The 21,684-nt window shown below is 40.8% G+C and overlaps 1 pseudogene; it reads right to left on the minus strand.

Moving 5' to 3' along the window:
• Window positions 1-282: 282 nt before the first annotated feature.
• LOC110321969 overlaps window positions 283-21,684 on the minus strand; it is a 22,121-nt pseudogene continuing 719 nt past the window's right edge.

Raw genomic sequence — 21,684 nt, forward strand, 5'->3', positions numbered from 1 at the left:
TTGTATTCATCAGGACTGGGTACCCCATGCTCAGTCACTCTCTATATTAACAAGTTATGATTTCTGCTATAGTCACCTTACCATCTGCTTCAAAGAAAAGTTTCTTTGATAAGGAGTGAGAGCTATAATTTTCCTTGGGTATAAAGATAAGTATTTAGAATGCAGTTTAGGAATTTCACTGGTCTAATAATGTGGTCTCACTAGAGACAAGTAATTGACTAGGTTTCTAATACCAAGCACAATGTCTGTCCTGTTGAGCAGGCCATAAGTCCAACTAAACCATTATCGGTTACCATCAAAATATGAGTACCACCATTGCACATTTAGGAGTATCTCGCAGGGCTGGACATTATTGTGGTCCAGAGCATCATAGCTGAGTTGGGCTACTGATTTATTCCCCAGCTTTGGCAGCTTGCAGAACACAACTGGTAGCATGATAGCCAGTCCTAGGAAAGAAGGTTTTCAGGTCAGATTCAGCTCAAATTTTCCAACTCCTAGGCCTGAAGTACACTTTCTCTTCAGCAATGGACACTTACCTTCAACCTCTGGAAGGCCAACAAGGGCAACAACAATAGCCTATAAGAGTTATAGTTTTAGAAGTCTTTTGGTATCCCCTAACCAATAACTCAAAAACAGGTTTCTAGTACCCAACATTTGGAGTTTTGTTAGAAGGTCCATGGCTCATGGCTCTAGTTAGTCAGCCTGACTAGCATAATTTCACTTGAGATATAGTAACTCTATCATATGTGTGTTATTTGTAATTTTAGATAAATATAATATGTTTCCTTAGGGTGTTTTCCAATCAGTCTTGCTATTATTTATACCTGTTCCCTCCCTCTGTTTCTATATTGACCTTCTTTGCCACTTCCACACTCAATCCCCTCCTTTCTTATACAATCTAGGACCATCTTCCCAGGAGTGGAACCACTCACTGTGATGCTGGACTCTCCAACATTGATCATCAATCAAGAAAATCCCCCCACAGGTGAAGCCGATGCAGGAACTTCCTTTTCCCAGATGGTTCTCATTAGTGCCTGAGGACAAAACCTAACCAGCCCTGTTTGCTTTGAAAGTTAAGTTGGAAAGTTAAGCTCAGTTGCAGTCATGTGTAGACGGGCCATTAAATGATGAAGACTCTGCTTAAGAAGTGGATTAATGTCTTCATCCTGGGAGTGGACTTAATGTAGAAGTTAGGTCGGGTTCTTCCTCCCATTCCCAGCCCCATCTTCCCAGAAATAAGACTCAGACTTAAAATATATTTACAAATACTTTGGCCATAGAGCTAGGCTCTCCTCTGACTAGACTATAACTTAAAGTAACCCATTTATTTTAATCTACATTCTGCCGTGTAGCTGGTTACCTATGCTCAAGCCCCATGCATCTGTACTCATGCCATCTTGGTGAATCTCCAGCCTGGCATTCTCCAAGAATCCTTTCTGCTTCCCAGATGTCCCACCTCCTATTTACTGCCTAAGCTATAGGCCATCAGATTTATTATTGACAGGTGCCACATCCATACAGACACAAGATCCTCTCTCTACAACCTAATGCCACAAGAATAGTCACTATAAAAGCAAGCTCCATGCAAATTTTCTCTTTGTCTCTCTTGATAAAGATCAAGAGATCTTTGTCCTATTCCATGGAAGACCTCCATGAGATGCACTTCCTTTAACCTCAGACTCCCCAGCTCCAGGAAGATAAGAAATGAATCTCTGCTGTTCACAAATTACCAAGCCACTGTTATTTGGCTATGTCAACACAAAGCAGGTTAAGAGGTCCTTCTTTAAGAAGTCCTGATTAAATACCATATTCTGTTGTTTTGCCCATGAGAATGCAAAGCTCCTTCCACATTTAGGTTTTTTTTTTTTTTTTTTTTTTTTTTTTGAGACAGGGTCTCTCTGTATAGCTCTGGCTGTCCTGGAACTTACTTGGTAGACCAGGCTGGCCTCGAACTCAGAAATCCTCCTGCCTCTGCCTCCCGAGTGCTGGGATTAAAGGCCTGTGCCACCAGGCCCAGCACCTTCCACATTTATATCAACAATTTGATTCATCCAGCAATGAAAGTCAGTAATAGAAATATGAAATGAGAATGTTCAGTATCAAGTTCCTTTTCAAAATATTTGGTGAGTACAAACTGTAGATATTTAAAGTATATAAAATGATGATTTGATAAGTTATGTACACTGTGCAATAATTTCCAGTCAAATTAATTAACACATTGAAGACTGTCCATGCCTTCAACCCTCAGGTCTTGTTCATCTTATAACTAAAATAAAACTTTTCATCAATATCCCTCCATTCCCCTCCCTCTCTCCCAGCTCCTTCAGACCAACAGAGTTTGACTTTCTAGACTTCACAGCTAAATGGCCCAGTCAGCACTTCTGTTTCTGAGTCTGACTTCTTTCTCATAACACAAATGTCCTCCAGATCCATTCAAGCTCCCAACTGTGAAAGAGTCTCATTCTTTTACATGGTTAAGCAACATGTAAATATGTATGTATAAATGCTTATGATATTATGAACTTTTTATCCATTGGTCTTGGGTTATGTCCTTATCTTGGCTTCTGTGAATAATATTGCAGTGAATACAGAGGTGTTACTGACTAACCCTAAGATGTTTCATTTATTGACTGGACATACTCCCACAAATAGGATTACTAGATTGTATAGTAGCTCGACTTTTTAAGGAACTTCCATCTTGGTTTGTTTTGTTTTTCAATAATGCCTATCCTAACAGAACAGTTCAATAGCTCATATTGGTCTCTCTTTGCACTTATCTCATGATTAGTGATTGATTACTGATGGATACACCTTTTCAAATCTACCTGTAGGCATGTCTATATTTTGTTTCAGGAAAAATATATATTCAGTGGTTCCTTTGCTTTTTTAAAAATCGGGTTACCTGTGCTTTGGTAATTTTGAAGTAACTAGATCAATATTATGGGTCATCACTCCATGTAGCAAAAAGTCCAGATACTTCTTTCAAAGTAAAGTCTTTCAAGCACTCCTTAGAGCATGCAGTTTCTCTTAGGACTTTATATTGTTGGTGTTGGTGTTGTTTAACATAAGAAGTAAACTTATTTTGACTCACTGGAAAAATAATTCCCAGGAGTTGCCCTTATCAGCAGCATGGGGACCTCTTTCTGCAAGCTAAGTAGTTGCTGGCATACTAGACCTGCTGTACACAGATGGAGTGAAAACCACCATATCTCACCACAGATACTGTGTCTTAGAGAATAGGAGTTGTGAGGGGTGACAAATACTGGAATGCTCTGAGGTACCAATTACTAACTATTTAAAGACAATGCCACCTCCAAAATTGAACACAGTTTACAAAGATGACAAAGTTGGTTCTGTTGGAGGAGTCAAGGAACCCCACACTCCCTATAGCAAGCCTTTATAATCTATAATAATCACAAGTTTCTTTGAGAATTTCTTGTCTCTGGATGAGCTTAAAGTATTAATTAAGTCACTGTATATGTGTGTTGGAGTTGTTTGTGTCTTGTTTGTAATACATAGTTGTCAAAGGGTCTGAATGAGGAGAACAGAATGCAGATGTCCAAACTGCCTGCCTGTGAAAAACATAGCCGCTGGGGTGCCTCCCTGCCATTGGCTTAACTGCTTTTCGCCAAAATTCCTATATTAAAGTCTTGTTTTAGCTACCATTCATTATTATTGTTACAAAATACCCAGGGCATCTACTCAGGAAGAGAAGAATCTTTTTTTTTAATTTTTTTATTAGATATTTTCTTCATTTACATTTCAAACACTATCCCAAAAGTCCCCTATACCCTCCCCCCACCCTGCTCCCCTACCCACTCACTCCCACTTCTTGGCCCTGACTTTCCCCTGCACTGGAGCATATAAAGTTTGCAAGACCAAGGAGCCTCTAGGAAGAGAAGAATCTTATTTAGCTTGGATTTTAGGAGGTTCACAGGGCTCAGGCTCTGCTAAGCGCTCTCCTGTCCTACATCACCTACCAATGCATTGCAATATAAGACCATGAGACCTCTCTCAGACCCCCTCCATCCTTGGCTTCTCCAGGTCTCAAGGAACTGTCACTAATATCCTACTGTTAAAGTTTCCACACCTATTTCCCTGTAGTTCTTCTGTAAGGACCAAATTTTTAAAGCATGGTAGGACACAAGTCACATCTAAACCACAAAAAGTTGTCATCTGCAATATCCCAGAAAGGGGCAGTACTGGAAGATGGTGCCTGTAAATCACATGGTACCCACCTTTAGAATCTCAGAATGGGACTGTGCTGGAAGATAGTATGTAAGGGGATGACAGATTCAAATAAGAACATTAGAGTAGAGCCTAACCCAATGGAACTGGTGCAAAAGAGACTCTAAATAGAGAAGACACAAGGAAAAACAAAGAAGATGCAAAAGGTGGTTGACTTTGAGCATATGTGGTTGCTCATGCTTGTAATCGAAGAACAGAAGACATCAAGACAGGGGATCACTCATATTTAGGTTATCTAAGCTGCATAGAACGTTACAGATAAGCCTACCCTGGGCTCAGCTATACAGTGAGATCCCATCTCAAATTGTCCAACAAACAAAATCCCACAGACACTTGCAATCCAAAAAGAGGGGAATCTCATAATTCAGAAGAAATGAAACTTGCCAACACTTGGATCCTGGCTTCCAGCCCTCAGAATTGATTTCACTTTGGATGACCCCAAACTTAGTCTGTTTCTCATCCTTTATGTGAGAAGAATTCATGCAAGAAATCTTCTGAAACATCAGAAATTCCTTCAGCATAGGTCCCTCATTCTGTATATGGGGGGTAAGATGTGACTACCCAGTCCTATGTAGTTCCTCATATTTCCAATTTTCACATCTCTAATGGTTCTACCCCTGCACTTGCTTCCAATATATGACCTCTGTATGCCTGTGAAACTGAGAGCCTGGGAGATAATCCGCACAGAATCAGGCTGCTGACGTCACAGTGCAAAGACATCGATCAAGCTGCCCAGAGAGACTTGGCAATAGCAGGCCGGTTAAAAACATTTCCTCTAAAGCCAGCTGACATTGATTTTTTTTTTTTTTTTGGATACACCTTCCGAACCACAGAGCAGAGGAAGCGATAACTCTTCTCTAGCCACTGTGATTCCTGAAGTAGAGTCACCTTGTATACACACAAGATTGTAAATAGTGAGCACCCTCCACTTCCAAATCCATCCCCACTGGCTCATTTAAAAATCATATGAGCTTGAGAGGAAGGTTGTTATGTTCCCAAAAGGTGACATTGTGATTTTGTTTGGATCAGATCAGGGCTTTTTAGTCAAGCTCTTGAAAAAAAAATGTAAGTTCAGACAAGGGAGGGGCAACAGTTGTCCTTTCTGATCTGTCACAGCAAATCACATTAGTCCTCTGTGAATTTTAAGGAGTTGCCAATAATCAAAGACTCTAGAGAATGCTCCCTCAGCTCCTGGAGCCCAGACTCCACACAAGAATGGGGAGGCTCACCATGGAGAAAGAACGAAGGTGTGCTAAGGGTGTCCGGGACTGCGCAGGACTTGAGAGCAGATGTTCCTCTTGTTCCTTGTCTTTCCCTTGCTTTCTCTTCCCTCCTTCTCCCCTCCTCACTCTAAGCTTGTTCATTCATTTCCTCATAAAGCAACCTGAAAAGATTTTTTTCAAAGGAAAATATAGTCTCTACAATGTTAGAGCTGAAGAGAAGTGGGGTTGCTCTGGGGTCAGGCCCAAGGCTTGTTGAATTTCACTAGATCGGCCCTATCCTGCAGTGACTGTTCTAAAGTAAGCAGCCAGCTTCTTGCCATTGATCTGGGCTTCTACATAAACTAAGGATAACAAAGATTTTATGTGTAATGCGAAGAAATGAGTTTCAGGGGACTGAGTAGACAAAAGTTGAGCCCATACTTCTCAGCAATCACACACCTGTGATTGCATGCATGCATGTGCGCGTGCACGCACGTGTGTGTGTGTGTGTGTGTGTGTGTGTGTGTGTGTGTGTGCTCTCCTTTGCTCTCCTTACCAACACATGTTCACTCACCCGCAGCTACTATTCATGCCTGTCCCCAGCTACAACCACATATACTAATAACAAATACACCCTCGGCAGCATCTTGGTTAAGGAGGCCACAAGAAGATACTGTAGACCATGCAGCTTAGACAACAGAACTTATCTCCCACATTTCCCGAGGCTGTGAAGTTCAAGGTGAGATTAGCAATTAGCAGGAGGGTTCCTGGATGGAGGAGGGCAGAGCCTAAGAACCCCAGCTATGTCAACTTACCCCCATGACCTCACCTAAACTTAATTGCTTCCTGCGAGTTTCTACGACCTAAAACGATCCACAAGGTGGGAAATTCTTGAAGACCATAAAGATATAGTGTACAGTACATGCCAACAAGTACAGCCCCCATGCAGCACGCCTCCTACACACATCACTTCAAGTTAAATCTATTATAACAACCCACTAGAAAATGAAAGGAATCTGGAAAAATATCAATAAAACTAGCTCTATTCTCTGTCCTTTATTTACGATATCCACCTCTGATATAAAACTAATCCAAATTAGGGACATGCCTACCACATTGTGGGGAGCCAGAGCCCCTGGGGCCGCACCCCAACATGGCGCCTACAGGAAGAGAGTTCTTATAATAAACAAGTCCTTATTTGACTGCTACTGTTATCCCTGCTGATCATTGGCTGAGCTTGCTCACCTGGCAAAGGTACGTTGCCTGGTGTGATTGGTTGGCGTGAATGCCTATATATTGGGCTTTTCCCAGGGTTCGTGGGAGATGAAGGAAGATGAAGGGAGATGAAGATTGAAGCTTGCTGAATAAACTGCTGTTAGAAGAGTTCCTGTGTTGCGTCTTCCTTGCTAGTCGAGGGGGCGTGCAACACCACATGTGAAATAGATTGTTTTCTTTCCTTCTTTTTTGTGGCTTATGCCTCCTGAGCATGAGCCAGTTTAGATATGCAAAACTTGGATACTATGTAGCCAAAAAAGCAGTGCAGTTACATTTTGTGTGGGTACCAGATCACATTTTCACATCTTCTCTGGCTCTTGACTAAAAACAATAAATACTTCTTTACTTACAAATCAGTTCTATGCAAGGTAGTTAGGAAACTTTGGAACTGTGGGAAACTGAGTATCATGGGTCTTCTGTAGTGTGTTTATCTTCATCTGACTTACAAAGTTCAAGATACGATTATAAACCAAACAGTCTAGAAGATCATCTTCCACCTTCCCACCTCCCTTCTAACTACTCTTCCTCTGCTTTACCACACATAATCTTCATTATGTGACTAGGGCAAAAGGTTGTTCATGGTGGTCTGAAGGCCAGCCTCTTCTGCTGTTCTGCAAAAGATTTGAAAGAATGAGCTTCAAAACATTGAGTTCTTGGGATCCATTGAACTTGAAGTAAACCTTGACTTTGGACTTTAATTTCCAATTTGCACAAATAATTTAGGTTTTGTGTAAAACTCTGTACAAAGAGCTACCCTTAGTTCACCTTCCTTGGCTCAGTACAAAAAAAAAAAAAAAAATCCAACAGCTTGGGAGATGGTTCACTCAGTAAAGTGCTTGCCACAAAAGAATGGGCAGCTAGGTTTGATCTCTAAAACCCACATATTTCTTTTTTTATTAGATATTTTCTTTATTTACATTTCAAGTGTTATCCCCTTTCCTGGTTTCCGAAAACCCCCTATTCCCTCCCTCCTCCCCCTCCTCACCAACCCACCCACTCCCGCTTCCTGGACCTGGCATTCCCCTACACTGGGGCATAGAACCTTCTCAGGACCAAGGAACTCTCCTCCCATTGATGACCCACTAGGCCATATGCAGCTAGAGCCATGAATCCCACTGTGCGTTCTCTTTCATTGGTGGTTTAGTCCCTGGTAGTTCTGGGGGTACTGGTTAGTTCATATTGTTGTTCCTCCTTTAGCTCCTTGGGTCCTTTCTCTAGCTCCCTCCTTGGAGACCCTGTGCTCAGTCCAATGGTAAGCTGCGAGCATCCACCTCTATATTTGTCAGGATCTGGTGGAGTCTCTCAGGAGACAGCTATAACAGGCTTCTGTCAGCAAGCACTTGCTGGCATCCACAAAGTGTCTGAGTTTGGTGATTGTATGTGGGATGGATCCCCACATATTTCAAACGAGAAGAAGCCAGCCAGTAGTGTATACTTGCAATCCAGCCCTGGGAAGCTAGAAATAGACAGGTCCTTAGGCAGACCTTCCCAGCCAGTCTAGTATGATCAGGGAGTTCCAGGTGAATATAAGCTCCTGTATCTTGGTATGGTGGGGTATGCCTGAGTAAAAACACCAAAGCATATTGACAGACAGACAGACACACAGATAGACAGACACACACACACTGCTGGAACAAGCAGCTTAGTCAGTGAAAGTGAACAATAAGAGTTACTGAAAAGACATATAAATACACACTGACAAGCACTAGATTTTCTATCAAATGCTAGGTCATCTTTACAGCAAAATTCTATAAACTTAATGGTTTGTGGGATTTGTTATAAAGTGGAATGACATTTGAAGTGTATATATGTCTCTGTAATTCTATAATTACATGTGAGATTATTGTCTTTGGCAATGAATAGAATTATGTTTGACATAAAGAAAGACTCTTAAATGCTATACATTTACAATAAACTCATCACCCACTTCCAAGTGGCATGATTTAGAAAGTCACTTAAATGTTATACATTTACAATAAATTTGCCATCCATCTTATGGTGGTGTGATTTAGAAAGTTACTTATATGCTATACATTTACAATAAACTCATTATATGTCTTCTTAATGGTGTGATCCTTATTGTACATTTGTGCTTCCTCCCTGCTTAAGAAAAGTCTTAACATTCTATTCTTGGGAGTGATCTCATGGTTAATTATTAATATGATCAACATAATAACTATTAACTATGAACAATCCATATTATATATTATATATACTTATATATTCTATTGTATATTATATAAAATATATTTAAATTATAAATGAGCAGAAAGAGATTAATTTTAATTGTGGATAATTTTCCCTTATGTACTGAGACATTTCTTTGTAAGGTGAGGACACAATTAAGCTGTATTGCATAGAGTACACTGACAGCTGATTAACCTCTATAATTTTTATTCCATTGTCCAAATATAAAGCATTCACGCTAATAACAACAGAATTTCTTAAGGCTGTATTCTTTGTTTCAATCAATATTTGCTTGTTCTCTGTTGCAATTCTTGGGAAATTCCCTCAAACATGACCAAGCATATTGACTCTAAATTAGCCTACAGATGTTTGAAAAACCAATATTTTATCATTTACTTAATATTGTGGAGCAACTATGTCATGAGCAATTGTTATTCCTGTTGTTGCTATAATTGCACTTTAATTGGTATGGAGAAAACAGCTGATTTTTTTTTCCTGTCTAGGATCCAAGTAGTTAGGAGATTAGAGGGTTAGGGGGATGTGGAAGGCAGCTTGCTGTTCTACACTCCTAAACCTGTGTTCTGATTCTTTAGTACTGGTAAAGAATTGAATCAGAGAGATTTGGCAGTTGGGCACAAAGTGTCTCCCCAGCTAAGGAGGGAATAGTTAATGCTAAGAGAGGCAGGTTAATTTTCTCTAAGGGGTTGTGTCTGGAGGTTAACCATGTACCAGTGAAAGGTTACACATCCAAGAGTAATTGGCAGCACAAGTTGTACTCAGTGGGTTTCCAAAAAAGAGAAGAGATAAAGTTGTATGGGTAGAGAAGAGTGTAGACCTGGGTACGAGAGGTTAAATACAATAAAACATTTTGTACAAAATCATCAAAATTTAAAAAGAAATGTAACTGTGAAATTGATATGAAGAGTTGCAAGCAAAAAAAAAAAAATCAGTGAAATGGGGCATGGTGAGGAAGAAAACAAAAAACAAAACAACAACTGCTAAGAAGTTATCTATGCCCCACCCTCCTAAAAATCAGAGCCCACCACTGGAAAGCTATGTTTTGGATGGCTTCACCATGGACATTGGAGTTCAATAGCTATTCCAGATTCTAACCAACTGCACCCGTATATGCTTATGCTCCTCCCACAATTGCCCTGATAGTAAATTCTATGTTTGTTACAAGCCTTCTAACTTTAGATCCATATGTAATTTTAAATTATTTGGCAGTACCCTCTTATTTAATACGACCTAAATCATACTAGTGTAGGTAGGGAAAGAGAACAGGAGGCAGTTGTGGATGAGCCTGGGGCTGTTTGTATGTTGATGCTAATTCCACTCTCCTGGGAGGGGTTGCAGACAAGGAAGGGGTAAGTCATACTCAATGACTTCTTGTGAACCAATCCCCTAATGAATAAAGGAGCCAATCACTGGGTGAGTAGGCAGGACTTTCAGGTTGGAGAGGGGAAGAAAGGAAGCAGGCTAGAGTTAGGTCCTTTTGGACAGGGATAGTGTGAGAACAAGATGTAATCATGAGTGTCTCCTGGTTTTAATAGAGGATCTGCCAGGATTCAACACTGGAGGATTTAGATTTAACGAGGCTTAAAAGTTAGAACTTTAGTTGTTTCACCCAGCAATTGAGTTAGTGTTGTTTCAGAACTAAGTTTGTGTGGTGTTTTTCTTCTCCAAGAGACTGGTCTGGGTTCTCAGGAGAAAGGTACAGTTTGCCTGATGGGCACCAAAAAGGCCATGGGGGTATTGAAGCATGGTGCTGGCATGGTAATGACTCACCAGTGGGAACTTAGCAAGCTGGGTGAAGAGATTTCAGGAGCTCTGAGCCAGAGAGTCTCCATGAGATAAAAATAGGTCGGCCAATTTGCAAATTGTTATCTTGGGCATTCTAAGGTTCTGGGCTAATATCCACTACTAACCAGTACCCCCCAGAGCTTGTGTCTCTAGTTGCATATGTAGCAGAGGATGGCCTACTCGGCCATCAATGGGATGAGAGGCTGTTGGTCTTGCGAAGATTATATGCCCCAGTACAGGGGAATATCAGGGCCAGGAAGCAGGAGTGAGTGCGTTGGGGAGCAGGGCGGGGGAGGGTATAGGGGACTTTCAAGATAGCATTTGAAATGTTGAAATGTAAATGAAGAAAATATCTAATAAAAAGAAAAAACAGATTGGCCAGTGCCTGCCAGTTGACAGCACACCCGCTGGAACGAGCTGTTTTGTTTTTTAATATTTCCCGAAACAGAGGCAATCTTCAAATCTGTGTTCATACTAAGACAGTCTTCAGACTGGAGCTCAGTGGTAGAGCTCCCAACTTACATGAGCAGGGTCCTATGTCTGACTACAGAACTGAAAAAAACGAAGCCAATCGAAAAGAAATCTGTCATAGTAAACTCCTTCGGCACATTCCATCAAGAGCCAAGGCTCATGAAGCCATCTTAAAACACACTGCTGTTTCTTGGACATAGCCTAGCTGTATTACAATATTGACTTTTTGTTGATGTTGTTATATGAAAGCAATTAATACCCACAGTCATATATATCTTTCATCCACAGTACATTTCTCAGTTCCAGCCTACATTAATTAGCTCTGCATTACTATGGCGTAGTAAGCAAGATAATGTATCGTCTTTTTAAAATAATTTGAGGAAATACTGTAGATGGCTTTTCAATTCTTGGCTACTCAGACTGCCATTGCTACTTAATTATATATATATATATATATATATATATATATATATATATACTCACTTCTTTTAAAGTTTTATTTGAATCTAGCCTTTAAAGTTCCTAAGTAGGAAGCACGTGCCTGCTTATATGAAATATAATTTAGAAAATGCCATCCATTTCATTTAATAAGATACTTAGGCTTAGTGTTGTGGGTTGGTCAGCTTCCACTACAATAAAATAAAAAGTAATTGATTTACAAAAGAAATCATTGTGTTTGGGTTCCACATTCGGTTGGAAGTAGTTTATGATCCACTGGCCCTGTTGCTTTGGTCCTATGGCAAAGAGGCACACTGTCCTTGAAGAATGTGACACAGAAAAACTATTCATGTCATTACTATAAATAAAACAGAGGAAGCAGAAAGGCTTGAGGACCCACTGTGGGTTCCATGGACACAGTAACAATCACATGATTCCCTCTGTGTGGAATTTCCACTACCCATCCCCCATAGTACCAAGGTAGGAATGAAAGCTTAAACACACAGGGCTTTGAACATTCCAAATCCAAATTATGGCAAGATCAGGCTTATTCTGATTTAAACGTATAATATAGACATATTGTAAACATCATAGAATACTCCACAAATGTGAACAATTTTAATGTATGAGTTAAAATATTTTTTTAATGAGTACAATTATTTTTGAAAGGAAACAAAGGAGAATGTAAAGGAAATTCACAGAATAAGAAGAAAATTTATAAAACATAACTAGTACCCAGAATATATGAGGAATTCACATACCTCAACATCTAAATGTATATAACCCAATTACCTTTTACTTTTATTCTAATTAAAATAGAATTGCATCATTTCCCTCTTCCTTTCTTCCCTCTAGTCCCTCCCATATACTGTCCCTCTAACCCTTCTCAGGTCTCTCCCTTATTCCTTCTCAAATTCATGCCTTTTTTTACTTTAGCATTGTTACATATATACATATATACATCATATATGTACATACATAGACACAAACATACATAAATGCATAGATACATACATATATGTATATACATATACACACATACATGCATATATACATGCATGTATACACATGAGTATATATAAATATACATAGATACAAGCATACAATACATATATACATGTGTATATACATATGTACATATAAACATATACACATATACATATATACATACATATACATACAAATATTACCAGCTGAGTGTATTTGGCATTGTTTGTATATATGTGATTTGTGCTGTCTACTAGTTATTAGATTACAAAATAGGGGACTCATCCCTCAAAAAAACTAATTCTCTAACTCTCAGTACTGTTTAGTTGCCTGTAGTTTTCAGTACATGTGTGAGGCACTATGATATTTCCTTCTTCCACTTTTACTGTAACATGGGTATAGCTTCCCTGTCATTTCTAGGAGACAATCACAGCAAATGTCCTAGTTTGTTGTACTGCTCCCTGAGCCATGGGTACAAGAGTTGTCTTGTAGATGTATCCTTTGGGGTTGGGAACCTCATGATCACTTAATTATCCTCTGCATCTTGACCAGTTATTCTTTTCTGTGATAACCACAGTCTGCTGTAAAGAAGACTCTTTGAGAGCTATACTTATTTGTGGATATAAAAATAAGTACCTAGAATACAATTAGAAAATATGCTGGTCTAGTAGAGTAGTGGCAGTGAGTAGATCTCACTAGTCTGAGGAAGTTGGCTAGGTTTCCTATACCTAGCATAATTTAGCTCCTATTGTGCAGGCCTTGAGTCAAATTAGTCACCACCAAGATATGAATGTTATTATTGCACTGTTAGGAATGTCTTGACATGCTGGTCACTGTTGTGGTTCATAGACATCACAGCTGGGTATGACACTGATTGCTTCCTTCACTTGTCAGTTTGTAGAGCACCATCTGGTACTATGAAAGCTAGTCTTCAGAGACAGGATTTTCAAGTTAGACCCAGCTTGACTCTTACAAATCCTGTGTGTGAAGTGCATGTTATCTTCTGCAATAGGGACTTACCTTCAACCTCTGGGAGACAAGCCAGAGCAACAGCAATAGCCTGTATTGTTTTCAGAGTCTCTTAGATCTACTTAAGCAATAACCTGAAAAGAGATTTCTCATGCCTGATGCTGAGTTTTTTATATTAATATTTCTGTATTCTTGAGAATTTTGTATGGATATACAACTAAACAGGGTCACAATCACCTATATTTACCACCTCCAACTCCTCCCAAACACAATCCTAACCCAGCCCCCTCAAAATGTTACAGGCTCCTTTTTTTTTAATTTTTGTTCTAATCTTTTACATGTAACCACAGTCATTGTGAGATCACAAGTGTTAATCCAGAAGTTCAAATTTCACCATGATCCTATTCTCCAGCTTTTACATTCTTTCTGCCTCTTCTGAGATAGTCCCTGAGCCTTGGATGAGGAAAGTGACACATACATCCCATTTAAGGCTAAGCTTATTCTCAGTGCTGCAAGAAGAAACTTGTCCAATCAAGATTGAGATTATCTCTATTCTCTGAATACAAGCAAAACAGTTTGAGCAGGGTGTGGTAATGCATGACTTTAATCCCAGCATTTGGAAGGCAGGGGCAGATGGATCTCTGTGTGTTCAAGGCCATCCTGGTCTATAAAGCAAGTTCCAGGACCGCCAACAGAGAAATCCTGTCTCAAATAAAACAAACCATAACAAAACAAAAAAGAAAGAACTAAGAAAGGAACTAAAGAAACAAAGATGCATACTAAAACAGTATGAGCATTTACTAAAATTTATAACAAAATCTTCTACACTAGGAGTTATGGCCTCCTCAGCCATGGGCTTTTATTAGGATTATAAGGCCAGGCATAAAATTCCCTCCTCTGGAGCATGTTAAACTCAATCAAAATGAGATGAGTTACTCCCTAACAGCCCTGACACTATCTCACTGTGGGCATATCCTGCCTGGTGGGTCAGTATCCATCACTAGATATAAATAAGACTGACTACTGGTATCTTTTCTCTCCTGGAAGTCTGCATAACACCTCTGACATGAAAGCTAGCTACTAGAGAGGAAGTGTCCTGGTCCTAAAACCTAATTCCAGCATGCACCCTAAACTTTCTCTGAATGGGAAAGACAAAAAAAAAAAAGCATAGGGGGAAATGTTGAGCACTGTTCATCAGTCAGTAGGAAAATACAAATAAAAAGCACAATGAGAGATCACTTCCAGAATGACTAAATTAAAAAAAAAAAAAACAGACAAAAAAAGTGTTGCCTGGGATATAGAAGAAAAATGAAACTTTCTTATATTGCTCTTAGGAATATAAAATTATAAAGTCATTTTGGAAAGCAATTTAGAATTGTATTAAAATATTGAGAAGGTCTCCTGTGATCTGGCAACTGCACAGTTACTTATTTTATACAGGTGGTCCCCAACTTCCTGTGACTAAGGACACAAAGGCTATTCCAGGTTACCTCCTAGGGCCTCCAACAGCCTGCCAAAGCTTCTCAACGCCCCAATCAAGGCTGCCTCTCTTCCCTAATGAGTATGTCTCTTGAAATTGCTTACTTGTAAACCAAGACTGGAAATAGCAAATGGATCAAAAATATTCCATGTGGGTAGTAGACCTTGCCTGCGCGTCACGATATACAATTTATTTTTAGGACAGAAAGTTACTTTAGGCTTTTAACATACTAGTTCTTTAGTGAGTCCTTGAAGGTGGATGTGAGCTTTCAATCTATTATTGAAGAATAGCAGACTCTCTCTTAGCAGGGAATCCTACTACTCGACAAAAGACATGAGATGAAGACTTGTCACGGTGGCTCCAGAGAGAGAAAAGTTGGCTCCCACTCCTCCTCCCACTTTTAAAAAACATTCTTTCAAGCTGTTTCTTTAAAAGCTTTAGAAAGTACAGGGACAGAAAAGGATGGCTGGCTGGGGAGATCATCCCATGCAACCACTGCAGCATACTGAAACCTCTTCACTCCCCTACAGGGATTGCATCTGCAAGACAAACTGATTCCCCAGCCTGGACCTCAGAGACTTACTCAAGAGCCACAAGTACAGGCTTACTTCCATGCAAGCCATAAGGCAGCGGCCGCAGCAGGCAGCCTGTGGGGTGCACTGACCTTAGTGGGCAGAGGGGAACACACTAAAGAAAGGTCTTCGGATGCTTCACTGTTGTGGAATCAGGTGAGCTGGTAAGAGTGAAGCTGCCTCTCCTCCAGAAGCTGTAACATCATGTGATAATTAAACAGGTGGGAGTGCCAGACAGAAACGGGAGGGAACACTGGGTGTCATTCCTTCTGCCTGGAGTACCTTTCCTTGCCTCCCCCCCCCCCCCCCCGGACTCTTATCTCTTCTTGAGGATCAGTTACATAATGATTCCTCCAGGAAGCCTTGCATAATCTCTCTCTTCCTTCTCTTTCCTCCGTTTCTGTCTTTTCCGGAAGGACATACTCAAAAACGGCACCTGACCTCCTCTGTAATCTGTGTTCAGTGGCCTGCTGGTTCTCCATGCTTGTCTCCCACACAAGTCCCAGGCAACTTCAAGGAGGAGGGCAAACACCCTTCTCTGTGGTGGTCCCTGTACATCAGCAGACCAGGCACAGTGCCTAGGGCATAGCGTAGGGAAGACTTCACACTCACTCTCCCATCTGCCCATGTATCTACCTGACCCTCCTTACTCTAGTTCACCTCTACTTACTAAGACATCCTCTTCACTGAGAGATGCTGCCCAGAGTGATCCTTAACAGTATTTTTTGTCTTCCATGCTAAGATAGGGAGCGTCCTCTGACTAGAATGAATGACCAGAAGAAATCAAGCATTCCCAGTCCAATCTTAGCCCGAAAGACATTCTGCTAATATTTCAACAGCCAGTCACAACTCAGATTTCCCTGATCACTGAAAATTTATTAATTGGCTTCTCATCCTCCCCCCTCCCCCACCACATCTTGGGTGTACCTTTGTGGAAAATATTGCAACCATCATTTGACTTTATCTCTGAACATGTTAGTTTATTTCCCTAGTAGATAAGCTCTTAGCTTTTAAATACTATTTAACACATGTTATTGTTTGTCCTAACGACTGTATGTAAAGATATTTCTTCAGATTCAGTTCCATGGGATCGTGAGTGCTGCGGTCTGAATGTATACTGAAAACCCATATGCCGTAAGCCAAATCTCTCCGGCATTGATTTTGGAGATGGGGGTCTAAGAGAGGTGCATAGTGACTTAGAGCCACTGAAGCTTGCAGCATTGGATTCGTTCTTACTTCCTTCTGCAAGAGGGGGCACAGCATCCTCCTCCCTCGGTGCTGCAGCACTGAGACACTACCCTAGAACGAGACACCACACCCACCCACCAATGCCTTCATTTTTGATTTCCTGGTTTCCAGAATGGCGGACGAGGGACTACAATTCTCTCTTTATGAATTACCTACTCCCAAATATTCTGTTACAGTAGCACATGTCAGACTAAGAGAGAGACACTGTCTACTTTATCGTGGCTGCACACCTGGTGTGGAACAGGTCCCAATACATCAAATTAAAGGGGAGGGATTTCAAAGGGAGAACACAGAAACCCATGTTCAAGCTGGAGACATGCCAGCATTCATGCATGCCCCTTCTTTTGGTTAAAAAAAAAAAAATACATACAAAATTGTCCTAACTCTCAGTGCCTATAATTCAAGAAAAGTAGCCTTTACTGCCAGCTCCAGGGGCATAAGAAATGGCCACAGTCGGACAAATCAAAGCAGTGCGGTATCTCACCAGTATAATTGACTTAGTGATGGACACAGACAGTCAAAGACACACAAAGAAACTTTCCGGGACCATTGAAAAGAGGCGAGTACTCTCTCCTATTGAATGTCAACCCTGAGAACAAGAGGCTAATATGGTGGCAAGGGCAGGCTGCATTGGAAAATGAATCTGACACACAAAATAAGATAGAAAAGAAGGAAGAAATCAGGCCCTGAAGAAGGCAGCTGATTAGCTATTTTTCTCAAAGCTCTGACCAACTACCCAGAAAAGCAGCTTAATGAGAGTGTTTGATATTTGATTTGGACTTGGAGTTTGAGGTACAGAGAAGGCCTGGCAGGAATGGCATCTGGACAAAGCTGTGGTAGCAGAAACATTAAGCCACTTGCTCGTATCAGCACAAAGCAAGCCTAGGCTCTAAAACATCACAGCCCACCCTTCGTAACTTATTTCTTCTAGGAAGGTGCGATCTTCTAAGGTTTGACACACACACACACACACACACACACACCGCCTCCCAAACAGTGCCAGCAACTGAGTACCACATGCCCAGTCACATGAGCCTGCACTGAGCATGTCCCACTGAACTCACAACAGCACCTAAACACCTAAGCCAAACTCAGCTTTGCAGTTTGATGTGGTACTCAGACTCCGCTGGGCAATTGAAATTGAAATGGACACTTTACTTTTTATTTAAAAAAAAAAATCTATGAAATTTTAGTTATGTTACTCAGAAAATACCATTTGGGCTTAAACAATTTTGGGTTGCATATTCTAAGATTTTCACCAGAAAGATTCCTGTCTGATACACGGTGACTCAGCACTTGTATGGCCCTGCAAGGTTGTTACAAATTCAAGGACATCCTGACCTACATGGTGGGTTCCAGGCCAGATAGAGCCCTTGCTTGGGAGGAAGAACAGGAGAACAGGAGGAAGAGGAAGAGGAGGCAGAAGAGGAAGAGAAGGAGGCAGTGGCAGTAATGGTGAACAACAACAAACCAGTTAAGAGAAATCCCCAAGCCACATGAATGATAAATCAAACCAAGTCTTTCTCAACACCATCTTCGCTCTGTGCTCTTCCACTTGTGTTTCCTCGTAGATCAAGCCTTCAGGCATCAGATGCCACGTTTATAAAAGATAGGGAACTGAGTGGCCTCTAAGTCCCCTTTGGCCAAGACGTTCTAGGAGTTTAGAATCGAAAGCTGGGACAGTATTCTGATGGATTTGATGAGGTGCTTGCTCGAAGTACCCGTGTGCACGCTACCACATCTCCCTTTCTGGCTTAATTAATTCTAAATCTGCTTTCCACGTTCCTGGAAAAGAAGATAACTTCCAGAACGAGAAAGGCCTCTGCTCAGCACTTCTTTTTTCAGCCAGAGCTATTCAGTAGGAAAAGACTTTCTTCGTCCACTGTGGTTTAGAATTGTAATGTCAGCATTATAAAAGCACATGCAGATATTAGGCAAGATAACAGGAAGCCAATGAAAGGTGTTTCTCTATGTTTCTCCTGCAGACTCTTCACCTTCTGCAAGAATCAGCTCACCCCAGCAGCTATGTTGTTTTTTTTTTTCTTAAACACTCGTGTGGTTTTATTTCAAGCACCTCAGTTTTAGAACAGCATATATTTCAAAAAAAAAAAAAAAATCCTTCACTTGGTTGAAAGACAAATTGCAGAATAATAACTTAAAAACAAAAAAACAACAAAAAAAGGCAAATTTATCACCATTCCAACTTTCTCCTACATGAGACTGCAGAAGCTTTTGTAAAAACTCAAATATGGGGGTCAGTAATATAATTTTTATTAGTTGCTAGAGTTGTGACAAAAAAAAAACCCACAGCAACGTCTTCTGTTGTGGTAAATATTACTTATGGGTTTCTACCCCACCTTTGCTCATTTAGTTCTCAAATAAAAGACACAAAACCTTAATAGTTATAATAAGCCTTAAAGCATTCGAGCAAGGCAGATGTCAACCCCCTGTGCCAGTTTGTCTACCTCCCTGTCAGTAACCCCAAGCTATCACTTGATCTGCTCTGCCTGGGCTATTCCTACTCCAATAGGCTGGCCCTCATGGCCATCAGGTCCCACCTACCCCATGGCGCCTTCTCAACCTCTGTCTCCTTTCTCCTCCCCTTCTTTTCTGATCTCTGCCTCTGAACACAAGGCCCAGAACTCACACCCCGCCTACTTCCCTTCTGCCCAGCTACAGGCTGTAGGCATCTCTTCAACCAATAGCTTTAAATTAAGGAGCATGGTTTGCACAACAAAAGGGGACATACGTGAGAATTCACTGTCTTGACACAACTAGACCTTGGGATACAGAATTTACCATTACAATACATAGCAACAGAGCAGACCTCAGCATCCTTACTCTCATTTCTGGCACGTAGAAATGCAAGATCAAGATGAGGCCAAATTGGTTTCTTCTGAGGACTCTCTCCTGGGCTGAGAGAATATACTTCCTTGTTAAATCTGCACACAATTCTCCTTTATTATCGTTCTAGTCACCTATTATAAGGTGAGGGTACCAGTCACATTCAGTGGAGGCCCTTGAACCCGGTATCTTTATCCCTCAAAATTCATGTTAAAGCCTTAACCACAACTCGATTACATTTGTGGCTAGACATTTTAGAGGCCATTATGCTTGCCCAGGGTCATGAAGGGTCACTCATCTGGAAAGCAGTGTCCTCATAAGAGGCCGGGGCACTCTTTCTACCCATTGTTCGACTTTTCCTGTAGCCATGAGAACAAATAGGACATTGACAACAGAACAAAGCAATGATTCCATCCACTGAGTTTACTGGATTGCTTACAGGGGTAAGTGTTGGCTTAGATGTTTCAAAACCTACTTTTAACAAAGGTCCTTAAATGCGTCAACCTCCCTTCTAGCCCATCACCCACCAGAGGTAGGAGGGGAAAAGAGAGGTTAATAGGAAACGAGGGCTGGGGACCTCAGAAATAGTTAGAAATAGTTCTTTAGAAATAGTTTTTCGGGGCAATTCCAATCTTTGTTGTCAGCAGTCCAGTCCTTTAGCAAAACGCCTACACAAGTCAGCCGCTGCAGTCTGGTCCACTCAGCAGTCACCTCTCATGAATCTGCGATGGCAAGCCGCTGGACTACCTCGAGACGTTGTCTGGCAAGCTAGTCTCTATGAAGTCATGAAGTAACAACAAGTGAAGAGCAGCGACATGGTGCCAGGTGAAGCAATATAGACTAGCGAGGCGGTGCAAGGCAAATCAATGCCAGAGCCTCCTCCCACTGTCTATGGGGTTGTATTTATATTCTTCTTAAACACCAAGCATCCTCTCGTGTGCCTGCTTCAGCAGAACATTCTTTTCCCTGTTGACCCCAGCAAAAACATATGACCATAACTGAGTTTCAAAAAAAAAAAAACAAGAAAGTTCCATTTCAGGTAAGAGATAAGAAGATAAGAGTGGTGTTCCAGCTGTATGGGTGACCCTAAGGCAGCTACATTACCAACAGCCCACACAGCCTTGGTGAGACTGGAAAGACAGTTCAATTGCAGTGCTACCTGTATAATCTGACACCAGCTCAACAGGTATGGAGGGTCTCCTCAGAGCTCATCTAACCTCGAGGATGCAGGTGCCGTAGAACCCTGTGAACCTCATTTCATTAGTTTCCTAAGGCTATGCGTTGTTTGCTTCCAGAGGCCTGTAATTTTGGCTTAGGTTTGGAACGGAAAGCTTCCCTGCAGAGTGGAATGTTTCAGTTGGAGAAACTGCTGCTCAACATTACCAAGGGATGACTCAGCAAGAGGCAAAACTTTGTAATCCAGAGAAAGGGACATCACCAGGAATAGAATTTGTTAGTTCCTTCTCTTTGGACTTTACTGCCTTAGTAACTGTGAAACAGAATAATCTGCTGTTAAATATTTCGTTGTCGATTTTTGTTTGTTTGTTTGTTTGTTTAACTTCAACTCATTCTGGAACACTGTCGAGAGTATATAGCCCAGGCTGGCCTATAATCTTTGCCTTCTGCCTCAGCCTAAGTGTTGGGATCACAGGTTATGTGCCATTGTGCCACATCATCTCAGTATTTTGTCATTACAGAAAAGAGAAAAAGAGAGAAGGAGGGAGGGAGGGAGACAAAGACACTACATCTTTACCTTTCTAACCAAAATGCCTGTAGAAGAGAATTTACACTCCAGTTTATTTACACGCTAAGGTAGTATATGATTCAGTATTTTAATATATGGTTGTATGGGAGTTTCAGTTTCTTTGAGGTATATTATGTACAATATACCTATAAGCATCTTATACCATTAAGGACTTTTCAAGCCTAAGCACAATGAGTTAATTTTTTTTTTTTTTTT

The sequence above is a fragment of the Mus pahari genome, chromosome 5 (assembly GCF_900095145.1).
Source record: "Mus pahari chromosome 5, PAHARI_EIJ_v1.1, whole genome shotgun sequence".
NCBI classification, from domain to species: domain Eukaryota; kingdom Metazoa; phylum Chordata; class Mammalia; order Rodentia; family Muridae; genus Mus; species Mus pahari.